This window comes from Periplaneta americana, chromosome 6 (assembly GCF_040183065.1).
Source record: "Periplaneta americana isolate PAMFEO1 chromosome 6, P.americana_PAMFEO1_priV1, whole genome shotgun sequence".
Classification (NCBI taxonomy): domain Eukaryota; kingdom Metazoa; phylum Arthropoda; class Insecta; order Blattodea; family Blattidae; genus Periplaneta; species Periplaneta americana.
In genome coordinates this window covers 18,316,454-18,336,264 of record NC_091122.1, presented here as the reverse complement: position 1 = coordinate 18,336,264, position 19,811 = coordinate 18,316,454, and the positions used below count along the sequence as shown (strand labels likewise).

Here is a 19,811-nt window from a genome sequence, read left to right as displayed (position 1 = left end):
GAAAGAGTCTGTGATAAGGCGATAGTAGCGACCCTGGTGGTTAGCAACTATCTATGGATGCATATTTCAACTGTCTATGTTTGCATATTTAGTAAGTATTAAGCTTCGTGGCTGTATATACTAGACTGTGGCTGTAGGCTATTCACCACGTCTCAATCAAGATTTCCAACTGCAGCTACTTCGGTGGTTGCCCTCTGATTTCCTAGCGTTAGTGTCAGTTTCCTGTGTTATTGTTAGTTACTAGTCCGTTAGGACGTGCTATTGTTTCTTAAACTTTTTACTACTATTATTTCTATTTTTACCTTTTATTTATTTACACTTAATATTTTCGGAGAAAAATTCGCTCCGGCGCCGGGGATCGAACCCGGGTCCTTGGTTCTACGTACCAAGCGCTCTGACCACTGAGCTACGCCGAATTCAATCCACAGCACCGGACCGAACTCTCCTCCTTCGATGTTTCCCTTTGTGGTCTGACTCCAAGTTAGGCATATATATGTTGACGTGTATATAAATATTTTATTTATTTATTTTATCTCCACAGTATTTGACAAGCAATATTGAGATATTACGAGCAATATTTAATTTATATTAAAACAAACGAATAAAATACAAAAACTATTAAATAGGTTACGTTAAACAATATTGAACGTATTAAATATTAAAACATAATTAAATAAAATAAATTTATCTCCGTATGAGCAACGCTCGTGCTCGGGATTAAGTATTCCATTCTAAATAGGAAGAAAGAAAAAGAAAAAGTAAACAAATTTAAATAATAAAAATAAAATAATATAGAGCAGCTGGCTACGGACTGAAAGGCCCGGAGTTCGATCACAGGTGATATATTTTCTTTTTGTTAAACTCTCAGAATGGCCCCCAGGCTCGCTCAACCTACTATCAAATTGAGTGTCGAATCTTCCCGGGGTAAAAGATGGTCGGAGCGTGGTGCCGATCACAACATCTGATTTTAGTCAAGGTCACGGAAAGCATGGGGCTCCCCCCCCAAGTGTCCTCATGGCATGTGACGGGACTTCCTTTACTTTTACAAACAATATATTATGATAAAATAAGTAATTAATTAGCTACAATTGTTAGAGTTCGTAACTGATGTTCATAAATAGGCATAAATGAAATTAATATTAAGCAATAATTAGTTATGTACTCCTGTGTTGATTGTTCTTATTAATTTCCTTAATTATAAGTTCCAATTTCACAGTACTTATATTTTATTAATCAGGATATCGAGAAATGAACTTACATAGTTTTAAGCCATAGTTGAAGCCACGTTTTACGTTCATATTTGTCTCTGCGATATGAAATAATATGTTCCTTCTCTTATTATAATTAGGCGTATGCCAATATATGTTGAAAATTGTCTTGTTCTTATGAAAGAATGTTAATAATGTATATCTACTCCAACTTGAGAACGTTAAATTTCGAATAAAGAAATTTAGTAGGATGATCAATAAATTAGAGCTTTGAGGCAAATTTTGATTATTCTCTTTTGTTGTAATTCCATTGGCTTTCTTACATATTTAGAAACACTGCCCCAGTCGACAATACCAATAAATCAGAGTGCTTTCTTTGTATAGTGGTTATCATGCCTACGAAAAATGAGGTCCCGGGTCCGATGCCCGGCTATAACTTACCCAAGATATTTTTGAGGATCTAGGATCTAGAATAGGGTCCATCTATCAATCTAGTCATTCGTTCATTCATTCATTCATTCATTCATTCATTCATTCATTCCTCTACTCAATCACTCACTCACCCACCCACCCATCCATCCATCCAGTTATGCATTCATTCGTTCGTTCATTCATTCATTCATTCATTCATTCATTCATTCATTCATTCATTCATTCATTCATTCATTCCTCCACTCAATCACTCACTCACCCACCCACCCATCCATCCATCCAGTTATGCATTCATTCGTTCGTTCATTCATTCATTCATTCATTCCTCCACTCAATCACTCACTCACCCACCCACCCATCCATCCAGTTATGCATTCATTCATTCGTTCATTCATTCATTCATTCCTCCACTCAATCACTCACTCACCCACCCACCCATCCATCCATCCAGTTATGCATTCATTCGTTCGTTCATTCATTCATTCATTCATTCATTCCTCCACTCAATCACTCACTCACCCACCCACCCATCCATCCAGTTATGCATTCATTCATTCATTCATTCATTCATTCCTCCACTCAATCACTCACTCACTCACCCACCCACCCATTCATCCAGTTATGCATTCATTCATTCATTCATTCATTCATTCATTCCTCCACTCAATCACTCACTCACCCACCCACCCACCCATCCATCCAGTTATGCATTCATTCATTCGTTCGTTCATTCATTCATTCATTAATTCATTCCTCCACTCAATCACTCACTCACCCACCCACCCATCCATCCAGTTATGCATTCATTCATTCGTTCGTTCATTCATTCATTCATTCATTCATTCATTCATTCATTCATTCCTCCACTCAATCACTCACTCACTCACCCACCCACCCACCCATCCATCCAGTTATGCATTCATTCATTCGTTCGTTCATTCATTCATTCATTCCTCCACTCAATCACTCACCCACCCACCCATCCAACCAGTTATGCATTCATTCATTCGTTCGTTCGTTCATTCATTCATTCATTCATTCATTCATTCCTCCACTCACTCACTCACCCACCCACCCATCCATCCAGTTATGCATTCATTCATTCGTTCGTTCATTCATTCATTCATTCATTCATTCATTCATTCATTCATTCCTCCACTCAATCACTCACTCACCCACCCACCCACCCATCCATCCAGTTATGCATTCATTCATTCGTTCGTTCATTCATTCATTCATTCCTCCACTCAATCACTCACTCACCCACCCACCCATCCATCCAATTATGCATTCATTCATTCATTCATTCCTCCACTCAATCACTCACCCACCCACCCATCCAACCAGTTATGCATTCATTCATTCGTTCGTTCGTTCGTTCATTCATTCATTCATTCATTCCTCCACTCACTCACTCACCCACCCACCCATCCATCCAGTTATGCATTCATTCATTCATTCATTCATTCCTCCACTCATTCACTCACTCACCCACCCACCCATCCATCCAGTTATGCATTCATTCATTCGTTCATCCATTCATTTTTCGCTCTACTCAATCATCCACCCATCCTTCCATCGATCCATCTATCTATCCATCCATCCATCCATCCAGTTATTCATTCGTTCGTTCATCTTTCCCTCCACTCAATCATCCATCCATCCATCCATTTATCCATTCATCGATCCATCCATCAATTCATCGATCCATCTATCTATCCATCCATCCATCCATCCATCCATCCATCCACCCAGTCATTCATCCACTCTCGTGAATGGATAAATTTCGGGAGCCAAGATCAGTGGCGGACTCCGATTAAAGCAAAGCCGATTAGTAAGACCTCGCAGATCTTACCATGCAGCAGCCCTATCACTTTTTGGACAGATTTAATAATATTTTCTGTTTGTGTGATGGTCATGCTTTTTAATAACATTTCATAAGCTGCTGATTACGTTACATTAAAACTTGACGTGAGAACGTTTACCACGAACATAACGCCATCGGCAGCCAACTGCCTGCGAGCCAACGTGTCAGCTGACCACAACTGTATTGGTGATTCGCATCCGGATAATGACCGATCAGACGATGGTCGCTCGGTTAATAGTGCATCAACGGTACTCGTGCCACTGGTTGAAAAACAAAGATTTAAATGCACTGTTACCTAACCAGGTCGAGGCGCCGAAGTCAGAGGCGAGGTGTTAGATTTATTTCACAGTCGCGGCGGACTTTCTCTGATGAGGGCGCAGATAGGAGCATCCTTCCTCGCATTGTGGGGGCCTATCCCAAGCAGGAAGCACGCTGCCGCGCACCAGCCATCTTCCACGCTTAATTTAGAGATGATATGGAAAGAAAGCTGTCCGTTATTGAGCCAGTAACACGCTTCCGTCCTCACTACACAAGTTTCTCCACGGCACGTTGTCCAAATGTTCTTCGCTTACATCTCCCATCGAGTCTCATAATTATGGCTGGCATATGTTATTTCGAAAATGAGGGTACAGGGCCCGGTTGAAAACCGCGCACGAGAGTAAAAATTCGTTTCAGTGTGAAGTCTAAATAGAGCTACCGTAAATACAGGTGGCTTTGACATGAAGTAGGCCTAATATTAAGATGTTTCTGTGATTCAGATCTTTGTAGTTATTGTTTTGTTTTTTTTTTTTTGTTAGCAACGTAGAAATTAAATGAAGAATACAATATATTTTTATTAATTTTAGTAGCACACAGTAATTCTGTGTATAATAGCCTGCTGTGCTATTCTCATAAATAATTTGTCATCTTGATTACACAACTTTTAACACTGTATCACTTCGGAATATGTATGATAAGAACTTTCTTCTGTTAAATTTTAACGTATCTTGTTAACATGTTTCGACCTATTTTGGGTCATCTTCAGAACTGGTCGTTGTTGGTTTTGGCGCCTCTTGTTTCCTGTGAGGGTGCGTTCGTTGTGTAGAGTCAAAGAGTGTATGTGTTTGAAATTGAGCTGTGTGTTGAGAATATCATTGGGGTGTGTTTTCGTGTGTCTGTATATTTCATATTGTTCTAGTGTGTTGAGTTTCTGGCTTTTTGGTTGGATGTGCAGTATTTCCATGTCTGTTTTGATGTCTCTGTAGGTGTGGTTGGCATTTGAGATGTGTTCTGCATATGTGGAGGTGTTTTGTAGTTTTGTTATGGCTGTGATGTGTTCTTTGTAACGTGTTTGAAATGATCTGCCTGTCTGTCCTATGTAGAAGTTGTTGCAGGTGTTACATTTGAGTTTGTTTGTATTCCCTTCATTTAATGCTGAAACTTTATTACACTAAAACTACTCGTTACTATAACTCAGTGGTAGAGCATTCGACACAGATCCGAAGATCCCCTGTTCAAACCTTAGTGCGATCTAATTTTTAATTATTACATTTAAGCCTTAGTTTGTTTGACACAGTTACCAATAAAATAGTTGCTGAAGAATTTCTTAGCCAAAAACAGTCATTTTTAAAGTGGGACTGGCATTGTTTGAAACGCTAGTGCGGGCTGTTTTTTTATAATTACATTTAATCTTTAATTGTTTCATATAATTACCAATAAAATAGTTGCTGAAGATATTTATGTAAGTTTCTACCAAAAACAGTCATTTTTAAAAATGGGATTGACACTGTTTGAGTCGCTTTATTGATCGGTTGCGATTGCTGTCGTGTAAAAACTGGTGGGGAAACAATTGACAATCGGCGCAAACAGTTGAAAGTCAGCGTTAAAATACTTCTGGCACTAATGTCTAAGAGTCGTATTCATGAACGAGACTTTGACTGAAGACTTCCCAAAGTCAACTTTCGTAGTAAAGTTTAACTTTGTTAATAATCCTATTCATAGACACCACTTCTAAGAATTTGACTTTGACTTTGGTAAGTCGAGATTTGACGATCTTGTTCTAATGTTGGCAATCACAATCATGGCCTTCTAAACGAATTAAATTAATGCATAGCTGAAGTAGAGTAGGCATTGCCGCAATAAAAGCCATCATTTGAGTCTCAAATCAGTAAACAATTGAACATCGGCAGACGTTAAGCGATTTTTGCAGCATTTTTTAATTATTTCAATGTAAAATAATTGTGAAGACGTGAAAGATAAGAAGATGCCACCAATGACAGATTATGAAAGAGACATGCTACTAGAACTGGTGAAGACTTATAAAGAATCAATTAAATACACAAAATCAATAGCAAACCATTAATCCTTATATCCATAGAGCAATATCGAAGTGAAATGAGAGTATTATTAATGGAACAGGTAATCCTTTTTTTTTTTCTATTATTCATCAGTGCATGTTGAAACATGTGAATATTATTTAATACGGTCTATTTTTCAAATCTGTATCTTGATTTGAATTAATTATATCTATAAAATTCAATAGAGTTTTGCACATGTCTAATAATAGGCAGAGAAACATGAGGAGCTTCAATAATTTCCTGGATGTTATCAATCTTCTCGGCAAATAAAACAATTTCCCAAATATCAGCCATTTTTCTTTTGTCCACGAACGAAAGTCACAGTCTAAGTCTAGATTTTCGGCGACTTCGAAGTAAAGTCACGATCGAAGTTTACTTTCGTCAAAGTGTCGACTGTGAATAGGAAAATGGCGACTTTGTACTTTCCAAAGACAACTCTGGTCCAAAGTCTCGTCTATGAATACGACCCTAAAATACTTTTCGAAAGTTACCGAATAGTAGTCAACATATAAATCGCTTTTTTTTTGCAGTTAAAATGCCTAATTTTAGGAATGACTGCCTAAAATATAAATTTGCAAATTATATATGACTTGAATTGTTGTGAAACGCGTGAAAAGTGTATTGAGAAAGCATGCGTCAACTATGTGAAACTAATTTTTTGAAGGTGGGAAAGGAGTGATTGAACGCAAAGACATGTTTTGTCACTTTTGTACCAAGTGTCCAACGTCTGAATTTAAATGACGCAGTAAACCCTCAGCGCACCTGGATGTATCGAACTGCGTCTTAACTATGCTGACAGGCAGGTGCAAAATAAGAATCACTTGTATGATCAAGACATCTCGCAGAATGATCGCTAACTCCCCCCCCCCCCCCACAGAAAAACAGACATAATTATTGGTCGACAAATGGGAGCAAGTTTTCGATTTTTTCAACTGTCAGAATGGGCCACACAATGCAGCCATTTGTTAGCAGAACCGCCGCAAAAACGAGTTTTGCTGAATTTTATCTGCATGCAGCTGATCTCGGACACAAGCGAGTTATTGTTTCTGTGTTCTTAGCTCGTATCCCAGCAGCTGGACCCCGATCAGACGCGTGTTTTCTTATCGCTCGACCGTAAAATCACTTGCGCCAACATCGCAACCGAATTCTCTTTCCATATACAGGGTGTTGCTGAGACGCGGAATTCTAAGAATACACTAACGTCGGTACTTTTTAGTCTTAGAATCCAAAAAATTAAGATATTTGACTCCATTTATAAATTGTACTGTTTTATTAGATTATGCAGTTAAATATTAAAAAATTCCCTTGATATAGCTGTAGGTAGGCCTACATACCGTTATACTGATAGTACATTTATTATTTGCCGCTGAACCCCTTCAGAAACATAATTACGCATATATTTCCCATGCTGAGCTTCACTTACACAACTCATTACAGTTGCACAGAGAATAATAGACACAAAGCTGTATTGTTGTACAGTGTAAACAGTACTGTGGGTAGGAGATGTTTAGGATACAATAGCTGTGTGGAGGTTGAAATGATATAATAGTTCTCGTGTACTAAAACACGTTTCTTGTAAAAAAAACTGAAGCAAGAATAAAATCCAGATACTTAGAAAAAAATTTATTTTGACTACTGTTCAAAACAGGCATTTTCACATAAAATATCAATGTTCGAGCTACAAGAGAGAAAAATTGTAATGTTTTGACATGAAAGGTTTACTCTAACATCACTCGTGGTACCGTGGAAACGTAAGTTTAACATGAACTTCGTGTCTCGTGGTTTTTCACGTAGTCCATCTTGATCCATTCTGTATTTAATGTGTCTCGAGGTTTTCTACAGGATACTCATCCTGCCTGTGATTTTCCGAGTTTTTTTTCTAAGATAAACGTCAGGGTAAGCCCTAAATGAAATGGGCAACGTCCTTCAACTTCTTCCACATATATTTCAGACCTACTATAGCCCCTTACAAATATCGCAAATTAACAAATTAGGCCTACACCGAAATAAAAGAAATCAATCACTGCACTCATACATCTACTGGCACTTATGCCAGAAATAATCTCATATGTATATATATATATATATATATTATTATTATTATTAGTATTTATGTACAATGGCTGGAGAGGGCGTCCTGCGCGTATAAGACCCTAAAACGGCTTCTGGCTCAAAGCCAGAAATGTCAGTAAACTACTACTACTACTATATTTCAGAATTTTCCAAAAATACTCTAGGAAATATTGGATATATGGGTTATGTGTATACATAAATATCAAATAAAACACATTACAGTTTTAAAGAAAGTACATAATGTATTTTATGCTCGACCATGCCGAAATGTAGTAATTATACACCTGGTAGCAGTCCTTTAATGCATGTCATTAAAGTACACCTACTCATTAAAGGTCAGGTGTTCAGCCAATGACAACTCAGCTTACAGGTGTTCAGCCAATGACAAGTCAGCTTTGTACCGTTATAAAACCGCAAGTATCGATTATTCTCGGATATGCAATCGAAAGAGAATTAGCGAAAAGTCACGGAGGCTGGAAATCCAATACTGTCGCAGAAGGTTATGTTCTGTTACTATAGCGTTAATTGTAAATAATATTCAAATAAATTCAATTTGTCATATCGTTTTTCAATGTTGAATTTAATAATCAAGGTTATATCAAGTTTAACGGGATTACATCAAGGTCAATGACATTATTGTTCCTCGGGAAAAAATCAATACTTTCGCGTCTGCGCACATCTCACAATTCACGACCTAGAACAAGGTCACTTCTGATCTTGTCAGATACAAATAAAATGTATACATCTGAATAATTTCAAGTTAGAAATATGGTCGAGCATAAAAAGTCGTATGAAACTCGCCTATAATGGTAATTAAGAAGCTCGTATGAAAATTATGAAACTCGCTTGCGCTCGTTTCATAAACATCCATACTCGCTTCTTAATTGCTATCATTATAGGCTCGTTGCATAATGTACTATTATCACTTTATAGACGTTTCACGCAATCTTAAATCCTCTGTCAAATTAAAAAAAAAGTGTTATTGCGATTTATTTACAATAAATTTAATCATAGGAGAACTTTTGGAATATAAATATGTAGGCCTATATTACTACACTATATTTTAATATTTGAGGAGAAAAATTCACTCCGGCGCCGGGGATCGAACCCGGGTCCTTGGTTCTATGTACCAAGCGCTCTGACCACTGAGCTACGCCGAATTCAATCCACAGCACCGGATCGAATTCTCCTTCTTCAATGTTTCCCTTTATGGCCTGACTCCATGTTAAGCATATAGGCCTATGTTGACGTATATGTCCAATGTCAACTGCCATTATACTAGGAGCGCACTCAGCTGAGTGATTTATTTGGCCGGGATTCTGCAGTTCAGTGCACAATAATCTATACAGACATATGCACTGCTAGCTATGAGAATATGTATTTATTAATTTGTCATACAGAATAATATCTGTAATCTTGACAATTAATATTTGAGGAGCGAATTTTTCTCCTCAAATATTAATTGTCAAGATTACAGATATTATTCTGTATGACAAATTAATAAATAACATAATACACTATATTTTGTCATTAAAAGGGTCCACTTTTCATACATCTCCAAATCCATAGCCTACGTGTCTCTCTTAGCTGCTGATCCTATAGTATAGTTGGACTTGCTGAATGACAGGAGAGTTCCAAATCTGAGATCCCATTCGTGGATTCCAAATTAGGGAATGCTCCTCTTTAGGAATGCCGTATAGTTTATCTTTTGACAACATAGTGTGGCCAAGAGTTTTTCTTCGCTTTTGCGACTATAAGCGTAGAGAAATCATGGAATGATTGCAACCAAAGCGCTCACTACGAATTTCACTTTGTCTCTATAGTACACGAACCACAGCCTCCCACATGAAAGCCCATGTACTAGCGTTTGTCTAACGGTGCGTCTTTGACGGTGTAGAACAGAATAAATCATATAACTATGAAGTTTTGAGCTAAACGAATGCTATTCAGTGCCCCGTGTTACACATTATTCAAAGCCCACGGTTCGATGTTTTTCAACTAGAGATGCTAATGGCGGCAGCTACTGTGCTGTGCATTAGAGACGCATTCATGCTCAACAGACCTGATCTATTTATCTTGCGAACAATGGGGCCCAGCGGGGACCCACAAGGTGGGGTCAGGGTTCATTAAACCCATAAAGCACTTCAAAACGTGAATGCCCACTCTTTGTGTTCATTATTACTGGTATTTATTATTATTGTTGTTCTTGTGTCTCGTTAAGTCACAGGGGTCGCGAGTTCGAAGTTGTGTGCAAATATATTGTCGCGTGTTTGTCATAAAGACAAACATCACCCATCAGACAAGATGCATCCGGTGAAGAAGTTGAAGATTTTGATTGTGAAGATTCTGATAGTGGGAAGGAGTCTGATAGCAAAAAGAGTTTGTATTGGTGAAAATAAATTTTGGTGGTAAGGATGATTTTAACCGTGAGGAAGATTCTGATGAAGTCAGTCCTGGTAGTGAAACGGTTGTAATGACGAAAATAATGATTCTGCTGCTAAGGATGTAAATTATAATGTGAATATGAAATGTTGATACTAAGGATAACGATTCTCTTGATGAAAATGAAGATTTCGATGCTGAGAATGAAGATTCTGATGGAACAAATAAAGATTCTGATGCCGAGAATGAAGATTCTGATGGTGAAGATAAGATTCTGATGCTGAGCATGTACATTCTCATGGTGAAGTGTAATTTATGATGGTGAAGTTGAAGATCCTGATGCTGACGATGATGATTCTGATGATGAAAGGTGAAGATTCTGTTGACGACGATGATGATCCTGATGATGAAGATGATTCTGATTTTACTTATGTAGCTTCTTATGGTGAAATTGAAGATTCTAATGATGAATATGAAGTTTCTGATGATGAAAGGTGAAGATTCTGTTGACGACGATGAAGATCCTGATGATGAAGATGATTCTGATTTTACTTATGTAGATTATTATGATGAAGTTGGAGATTCTAATGATGAATATGAAGATTCTGATGCTAAGTATGTAAATTCTGATAGCGAATATGAAGATTCTAATGGTGAAAATGGATTCTGATCCTGAGGATGAAGATGCTGATGGTGAAGGTGATTCTGATACTGAGAATGAAGAGTATGGTGGTGACCAATGATGAATTTGATGCTAAGCATGTAGATTCTGAGGTAGAGATGACATTCTGATAGTGATGGTAAAGTTGAAGATTGTGATGTGAGAATCAAGATTCTGATAGTAAAAATGATTCTGGTGTTGAGGATGAAGATGAAGATTCTGATGCTCAGTATGAAGATTGCGATGATGAAAATGGAAATTCTGATACTGAAGATTCTTATCGTGAAAATTAAGATTCTGATGCTGAGGATGGAGATTTTGATGGTAAGGATGAAGATTCTGATGCTGTGGTAAAGATTCTGTTGGTAAGAATGTAGATTCTGATGCTGTGATAAAGATTCTGATGGTAAGAATAAAGACTCCGATTTTGATGTTAAAGATTCTGATAGACCTATACTCGTAAGAGTGAAAATTACGATTCTTATATTGAAAATGAAAATTCTGATAGTGAGCATACAACCGACGTAGCCCAGGCGATAGTTCTTTTGCCTAATGAACCCGGCTACGTTCGTGCATGGGTTCGAATTTCACTTGGGCTTCAATATCTGGTCGGGGTTTTCTTCAACTTTAAGACGAACGCCAGGTAATCCATAGCTAATCCTAGGGCTAATCTCGTCAAATATCACCTCGTTTTGTTGCATGCACATTAAATAACCTCGTAGTTGATACAGCTTCGTTAACTAACTAGTTACAAGTAGTGAAGACGAATATTCTGATGGTGAATATACATTCATATATGAGACCTCATCGTCCTCATTGAATAATGAAGACTATAATTATGTAGTCAACATGTAGATATCCATTATTGGAGATACTTACGATACAAAGGAAGAAAGTTCGTCCGGCACCGTGAGTCGGGTATCGGCATAACTCAGATGGAAAGAGCGCTCAGTGCGCAGGTCCTGGGTTCGATTCCCGGTGCCGGAACGAATTTTCCTCCAATAAATATCTGATGGTGAAGTTAAACATTATCAGTCATCATACTTCTTGCTGACGCTGCTGTTGCTGCTATTATTATCTATTAAGTCTATTACTAATATTACTGTTACTACTACTGCCGCTTTTACTATTATGCTGTTGCTGCTGATGCTATTATAGTGCAAACGATTTTTGAAGTCGGTGTCAAGATGTTACTGCTATGAAGGATGTAATGACAATACTGCGGATAACCGAGTTGTTAGGAGAGAAGCTGCGGGCTGACTGAGCGCCGCCTGGACCGCTAGTGTGACGTGTAATGCTCGTAAGATTGGCAGCGATATCGGGGCGAGCCGAGGGGATAACACGGACAGCACCGTTAACAAGCACGAGCGATCAGAAACAATCGAAGAGGTCAGTGAGCGGTCTGTCATTCTCAACAGACATTTGTACCGCTTCAGCTTAACAGGGAAACAATTTTTTAATGTCAAATCCGGTATTGTGCGAAAATGTGTAGGCTATTCATGATACACATGATGCGCCGGCGAAAGGCCTAATTGTATTATACCCAAACAATATCGTAAGATGACTGCGGTTTTGCTATTACTAAGACCCATGGAAATGGTGATTATTGACAAAGATTTCGTCATCATGACGATCATGATCTCCATGACCATCAAACTCAACACAGAAGGAGAACTTAAACTGAGAAAGATTCAATCCGGCATCGGGGCTCCAATCCAGTGTGGCTTAGTGGATAAGGCGTGAGCACGTAGCGCTGAAAACTCGGGTTCGAGTCCCGTCTCCCTTTCTAAGACCAATATGGGACGAACTTGCCAGACCAGTGTTTGTAAGATAGTTTTAATAGCATTTTTGTAGCTAGTTTGGTATTATACCTGGTAAGGTTTATCTTGTCTCAATAGCAATAAAACCAAGTCCCTTCAAATGAGGGTGGAGATTATAGGAGGGTTGTAAATTTTCAGGATTCCTTTCAAAACCTTGTTATTGTATAGGCTACCGGAACTCAGTTTCTTGAAAGACAAGCTCAGTGACGGAACTACACAGTCCGAAGAGAGATATTTTGTTAGTTTATTTTGTGATATAGAATGTATCAACTAATCCCTTCCGCCACTGGATGGATGGACGGCATCGCTCCACTCCCCCTATCGCCGTAACAATACAGACGAAGTAAGACATATCTCCTTTCTCTCTCTTTTCACAGTGAGACAAGATACATCACACAGAATTTAGTACCGGCACTTTTATTTTAGATACACACAAAATACTGAAATGACGTTTTTCAGGCACAAACATATTTTGAGCATTAGGCCTATAGGAGTTTATGGTTAATTTAGGCATTTTAGGTCCTATAGAATTTTGAGACGGGGATATTGTGTACATGCAACGTACATATATCTGAATTACATACGTCTAGATCGTAGCAAACAAAATAGGTACGGAACTAGGAAATCCGTTCCCTACTCATTACTACTGTCTCCCAGCGAACTGAAGTTCCGAGTATGGAAAGTTTTGCTATATTGTTTATGAGGAAACACTAGTAATTCCATGAAAAAGCTTACAACTACGTATGGGTTAAGTTTGGTTACTTACAGAAGTTTACTCTGAGCATAAAAGCGATTCAGTTACCAGGCAACTCGAACTGAATGTGACTGCTTCCTTGATCGTAGTTGTACTGACCTGGAAATAGAAATATGACAGGAGTTAAACGTTGTAGTTAAAAAAACCATCACAGTGCAAATGACAGAGGCAGGCTACGAGGATATGAATTGGGTTTATATGGATCAGAGGACTAAAACATGCGAAACAAGTGGATTTTGAGAATGGTAATTTGATTTAGATGACTGAAAAAACATGTCAAGCCATGTAATTACGAGAAAACAAGTATTATTATGATTATGATTATGATTATCACTAACAAAACAAAGAATAAAGCAGCGGCGGAAATGAAGTGATACGTGGTTTTTGGGCATTTAGACCGTGTGCTATCTGTTCATACATGAAATGTTTTGTGACCAGGACTAGTTCCCGCTTTTCCTGCCTTTTTTCATGATGACGGAGTCTATACATAGCCACGAAACGTTGACGAGCTGACAGTCTGACAAACATATTGAAGTAGGCGGTGTTAGTCCTCTACAGGTTTTTTTCTCTCTGTTGTCGAAAAACAAATAATGTTTCTTAATGATGATTCTCCACGAGCATCGGCTATTTTAAATCAATAATATAATTAACAGCTGCGATCATATTCTTTTCTTTCCTAGCAGTAATACCAATTGTATTCCACTACGGTTTAACTTAACCGAGACTCTGTAATACGAAGTGTTGAGTTAAACTCTCGGTTAAGTTTAATTTGGTTTAACATACAGTATTTATAAAACCGGGCCTAAGAGAAACTTCCTCTACAACAATCTTTTCCACTGAAAATTCTACAGAATCTGCTCTCGTATCGAATCCTAGCCCCTTTGCTTAGAAGCCGCCATCTATCTCTGACTTGATGGACGTGCAAACAAGCCATGTGCTCATGCATCACTCGACTTTGTTTGGTGCACGACCTTCGCGGAACAATCTGCCCCCGTGCATCGGACACAGTGACAAGATCCAAACATCCCATTGTCATGGGTCGCAGTGCCAACGCCCGCCGAGGAGATTGACCGGTCACAGCTGCGGGGCCCTCGACACAATGTGCAGAATGAAAGTATTTTCAATTGCAAACAATTTTATGACTTATGACAGCTGAAAGGTTATATATGTCAGGTTTTGTAGAACCATAAGGTCCACAAGCCAATGTTAAATTCATGTATCTGCACACATATCTATCTAAAGTTTTAAGGTCTCACGCAAAGAAACGTAAGGTCTTACAATCGTGTGGGCTAGTCAGTAGATTAGTGTAGTAATTAAAGTGAAAATGAAATGCAATAGTAATATACGTTACAAGAGCGGTATGTTGACGTTTTCATGGTCGAGGAAAAGATTGAAAAAGCGAAACGTAGTTGAGCTTTTTTAATTTCCGAGAACATGAAAACAAACATACCGCTAGTGTATCGTACATTATTTTGTGCGAAGATCGTTTATTACATACCTGAAAGACGAATTTCTAATTAGTTGCAATGAAATCTCCATGTTGGTTTCTGTTTAATGACGGCAACTTCGGAAAACCAAAATATCTTTCTTCAACATTGTTGCTATAAAATGTTTTCTGTGTTTGCTATACTCCAGCAGGCCGTGATATACGTCTGTCTTTTTTTTCCCCCAGTCTATAAATGCGAACTTAAAACAAACGGTAAGGTTATGTAATGATTTACTTTTCATTTTAATATTTTAACAATATTATTTATATAACATATTGCAGTAATAACATCGGCATCTGGAATCTTGTTGCTTTTTAACGGCTTCATTAATGTTACTTGTATCAGGAATGCAATAAGTTTCGTGGAGTAGTAGACTTTACTTATTTTTTGCAAATATTTAAAAACAATAATTAACAGTGCAATTTAGGTGAAATTGCAGTGGTAAGTTTCCAATTTATAATTATTACTATGTTAAACGTCTCTAAAAATAATATGTTAAAAGCCTAAAACAGTAAAATGAATGTGGCGCTTAAGCGGTAAGAAGAAGGAAATTGTTATGTGTGTTACGTTGGGAATACTGAATGTGGTATTTCACACTTACCGCGTATTGGTTCTGTGCGGAAAACAAGCAAATATGCACGATCTCGCACAAAATAATTTTTTAATGTCACGTGACTCGAGAACGCTACTTTAGTGTTGTGACTTCTACTACACCAGAATTTTCGGAGTCAGACGAGTTGAAACTTTTCCCACTGGAAAGTTCCACATTAAAAAAATCTACAGGTCTGTGCATTACCTTCACTATGCTGCATTTCTTTACATAGGCTATAACTACGTATGAATGCGATCACCTATCAAGAAGAGTAGCAAGCGAAATACAAAAGGAGTATAGGGAATAAGAGAAAGACAAGGAAAACAAGGGGGAGGCAAGGAGGACAGGTAGAAGACGAAAACGAGGGGAAACAAGGAGAACAGGGGAAAGACTAGAAGGACGAGAAGAATACATGGAGAACATGGAGAATGGAAGGAGAACAAGGGGAATGGAAAGAGAACAAGAGTACAACAGGGAGAACAAGAGAAATGCATGGAAAGCAAGGAAAGACAATGAGAACAAGGAAAAGACGAGGAAAATAGGGGGAAGACAAGGAGAACAATGGGATTACAGTGAAAACAAGGGAAATACAAGGAGAACATGGGGAAGACAATTAGGACAAGGGCAAGACAATGTAAATACAAAAGAAACAAAGGGAATGCAAAGAAAATAAGGGGAAGACAAGGAGAACAAAGGGAAGAGAATAGGAATACAAGGAGAACAAGGGAATTGGAGTAGAGACGTTTCATACAATCGTTGGAATTTCCTTTGAATCTCTTATCGACTTTTTACATCCGTTATTTAACAATGTTGTATCAACTGCACGGTTGTCTAGCATCGCTGAAAATTATGAGTTCAAGGATTCGTCATGGATTTAACCGACATTAGCCTTACAGTTGGAGAAAACCTCGGAAAAAACAATATGTAATCAGACAAAGCGGGACTGCTGTAAAATTAATCACTCACGTATAACAACGAAGGTTTAGACTTCTGATTTCGTACATTTTACAAAGTTAGGATATCTGTTCATCATCAGACAGCATTTTTTTTCGAAATTGGAAACAAGTTTTCTTAAGTGGCTTCCGTTGGAAGGTTTCGTTAAAGACAAAGTCAATTGACCGCGGTTAATTAAGTGGAAATAAACTCTTTCAATTCCAACTTTCTTTTTCTCGTTACTAATCTGACAGGATCTACCGGTGGCACGAAGTATAGACCTATACTGTATAAAAACATTGGGAGGTCCATCATGATGAAGTCACTGTGTTGTAATTGTCAGCTCTCTGTTCCAGAACTGGATCGGTCTAGATCTAAAGATCAGAGTCGCTTCTCAAGAAGACAATTGTGTTAGACGCTCAGACATTACGCCTGTCTCATTACTTGACTCAGATCAACGCGCTGATAGCCCCGTCTGTCTCGCTGACAGCCACAAACGAGGGCAGGGCAGCGCGAAGGTGCTGAGAGCTTTGAAATCGTGATGCAAAGTTTATAGGCATAGACCACACTGAAATCTTGTACGATACTGGTTGGCATCTGGTAAGCCGTAACTTCATCGTAGATGTTACATGGTCCACCATTTTATTAGCCACCGGTGTAGCTCAGTCGGCTAAGGCGCTTGCCTGCCGATCCAGAGTTGAGCTCGGGCGCGGGTTCGATTCCCACTTTGATTACCTGGTTGGGTTTTTTCCTAGGTTTTCCCCAACCATAAGCCAAATGTCAGGTAATCTATGTCGAATCCTAGGCCTCATCTCGCCAAATACCATCTCGCAATCACCAATTTTTATATTTATGTATGACTTTCCTATTTTTGTCATTGTTTCAATATGTATTTTGTGCGAGATCGTGCGTATTTGCTTGTTTTCCGCACAGAACCAATACGCGGTAAGTGTGAAATACCACATTCAGTATTCTCAACGTAACACACATAACAATTTCCCTCTTCTTACCGCTTAAGCGCGACATTCATTTTACTGCTTTAGGCTTTTAACATATTATTTTTAGAGACGTTTAACATAGTAATAATTAGCCTATAAATTGGAAACTTACCACTGCAATTTCACCTAAATTGCAATGTTAATTATTGTTTTTAAATATTTGCAAAAATTAAGTAAAGTCTACTACTCCACGAAAGCTATTGTATTCCTGATACAAGTAACATTAAGGAAGCCGTGAAAAAAAAAACAAGATTCCAGATGCGGATGTTATTACTGCAATATGTTATATAAATAATACTGTTAAAATATTAAAATGAAAAATAAATCATTACATAACCTTACCGTTTGTTTTAAGTTCGCATTTATAGACTGGGGGGGGGGGGAAGACGTATATCACGGCCTGCTGGAGTATAGTAAACACAGAAAACATTTTATAGCAACAATGTTGAAGAAAGATATTTTGGTTTTCCGAAGTTGCCGTCTTTAAACAGAAAGCAACATGGAGATTTCATTGCAACTAATTAGAAATTCGTCTTTCAGGTATGTAATAAACGATCTTCGCACAAAATAATGTATGATACACGAGCGATATGTTTGTTTTCATGTTCTCGGAAATTAAAAAAGCTCAACTACGTTTCGCTTTTTCAATCTTTTCCTCGACCATGAAAACATCAACATACCGCTCTTGTAACTTATATTACTATTACTTCTAGTAGTGTCGAAGAGAAGGCCTCATGGCCTTAACTATGCCAGAATAAATAAATTAATGAATAAATAAATCAATCAATCAATCAATCAATCAATCAATAAATGAATGAATAAATAATTTCATTGACTCTAAATAACCTCGTAATTGATACAGCGTCGTTAAATAACCAAGTAAAAGACATTTTATTCTTGTACAAGTAACAGTCTCTCTTCAGTGCTGTATACAGCAACTCTGAGTTCGTGTTATGGAATGTCTGCCACATTTGTGCGATGGAGTCCTTGAACTCATAAGTTGTCGTAGGTTTGCTCAAGAACACTTTCCTTGAGATAGCCCCACAACCAATAATCTGTTGGACAATATCTGACTATCTTGCAGGCCAAGTTACAGGAAATTGCCTACTGATAACACGACCACCAGAACAATCGGAAATGAACAAACTCGTCATAGTGATACAAAAAAATTCCATTTCTTGTGTAATAAACCAGTGTCAGGATTTTTAAGATTAAGGGTGTTCGAGAATAAGGTGCTTAGGAAAATATTTAGGGCTAAGAGGGATGAAGTTACAGGAGAATGGAGAAAGTTACACAACGCAGAACTGCACGCATTGTATTCTTCACCTGACATAATTAGGAACATTAAATCCAGAATCCCGGTAGGGACAAGTTACCTGGTTGAGGTTTTTCCCGGGGTTTTCCCTCAACCCAATATGAGCAAATGCTGGGTAACTTTCGGTGTTGGACCCCGGACTCATTTCACCGGCATTATCACCTTCATCTCATTCAGACGCTAAATAACCTAAGATGTTGATGAAGCGTCGTAAAATAACCTAAAATAAAAAAATTAAATTCAGACGTTTGAGATGGGCAGGGCATGTAGCACGTATGAACGAATCCATGAATGCATATAGAATGTTAGTTGGGCGACCTGAGAGAAAAATACCTTTGGGAGGACGAGACGTAGATGGGAGAATAATATTAAAATGAATTTGAGGGAGGTGGGATATGATGGTAGGGACTGGATTATTCTTGCTCAGGATAGGGACCGATGGCGGGCTTATGTAAGGGCGGCAATGAACCTCCGGGTTCTCTAAAAGCCATTTGTAAGTACGTGTAGAAAATAATTAAAGTTGCCTCTTACTTTTGAAATAGCCTACTTTGTATAGCCTATAGGCCTAACAGTTCACCTTTTATATTATAAAATATTGAAAGTATGCTTCATGTCACATGTCACACTATCATGTCCTGCCTTTTTGTGGAAAAGCCTGTTTTTTTCATCTGGTAACCCTACACTAATAGCGTAACCTTACTTGGTCACGAAGTTCCTGATACACCTGGATAGCTTCATAAACCGGCTGAAGGTCTTGTAAGTCCACTTTTGCAATGGAAAGTTTGTGTACTTCCCTTCGTGCAAGCAGTTGAAGCAGGAGAGTCATTTTATTCTTAGAAGTGCTTTTGGAGCAATTCGATGAGCAATTTTGTGATTTCCTGAGCATCTGACTTTATATAAAAACTTGATTAAGGGTATATGTACGTGAACGACCACAAATATTATCAGAAAAT

At 38.1% G+C, this 19,811-nt stretch overlaps 1 protein-coding gene and 1 non-coding gene across 2 annotated transcripts in view; both read right to left on the bottom strand.

Moving 5' to 3' along the window:
• The window catches only part of LOC138701077 (uncharacterized), a 296,991-nt gene that overhangs the window by 170,759 nt on the left and 106,421 nt on the right, over positions 1–19,811 (bottom strand). The gene's annotated exons all lie outside the window — the stretch shown is intronic.
• TRNAY-AUA (transfer RNA tyrosine (anticodon AUA)) lies at positions 9,004–9,076 on the bottom strand. Its single transcript has one exon. It is a non-coding gene; the product is annotated as a tRNA-Tyr (tRNA).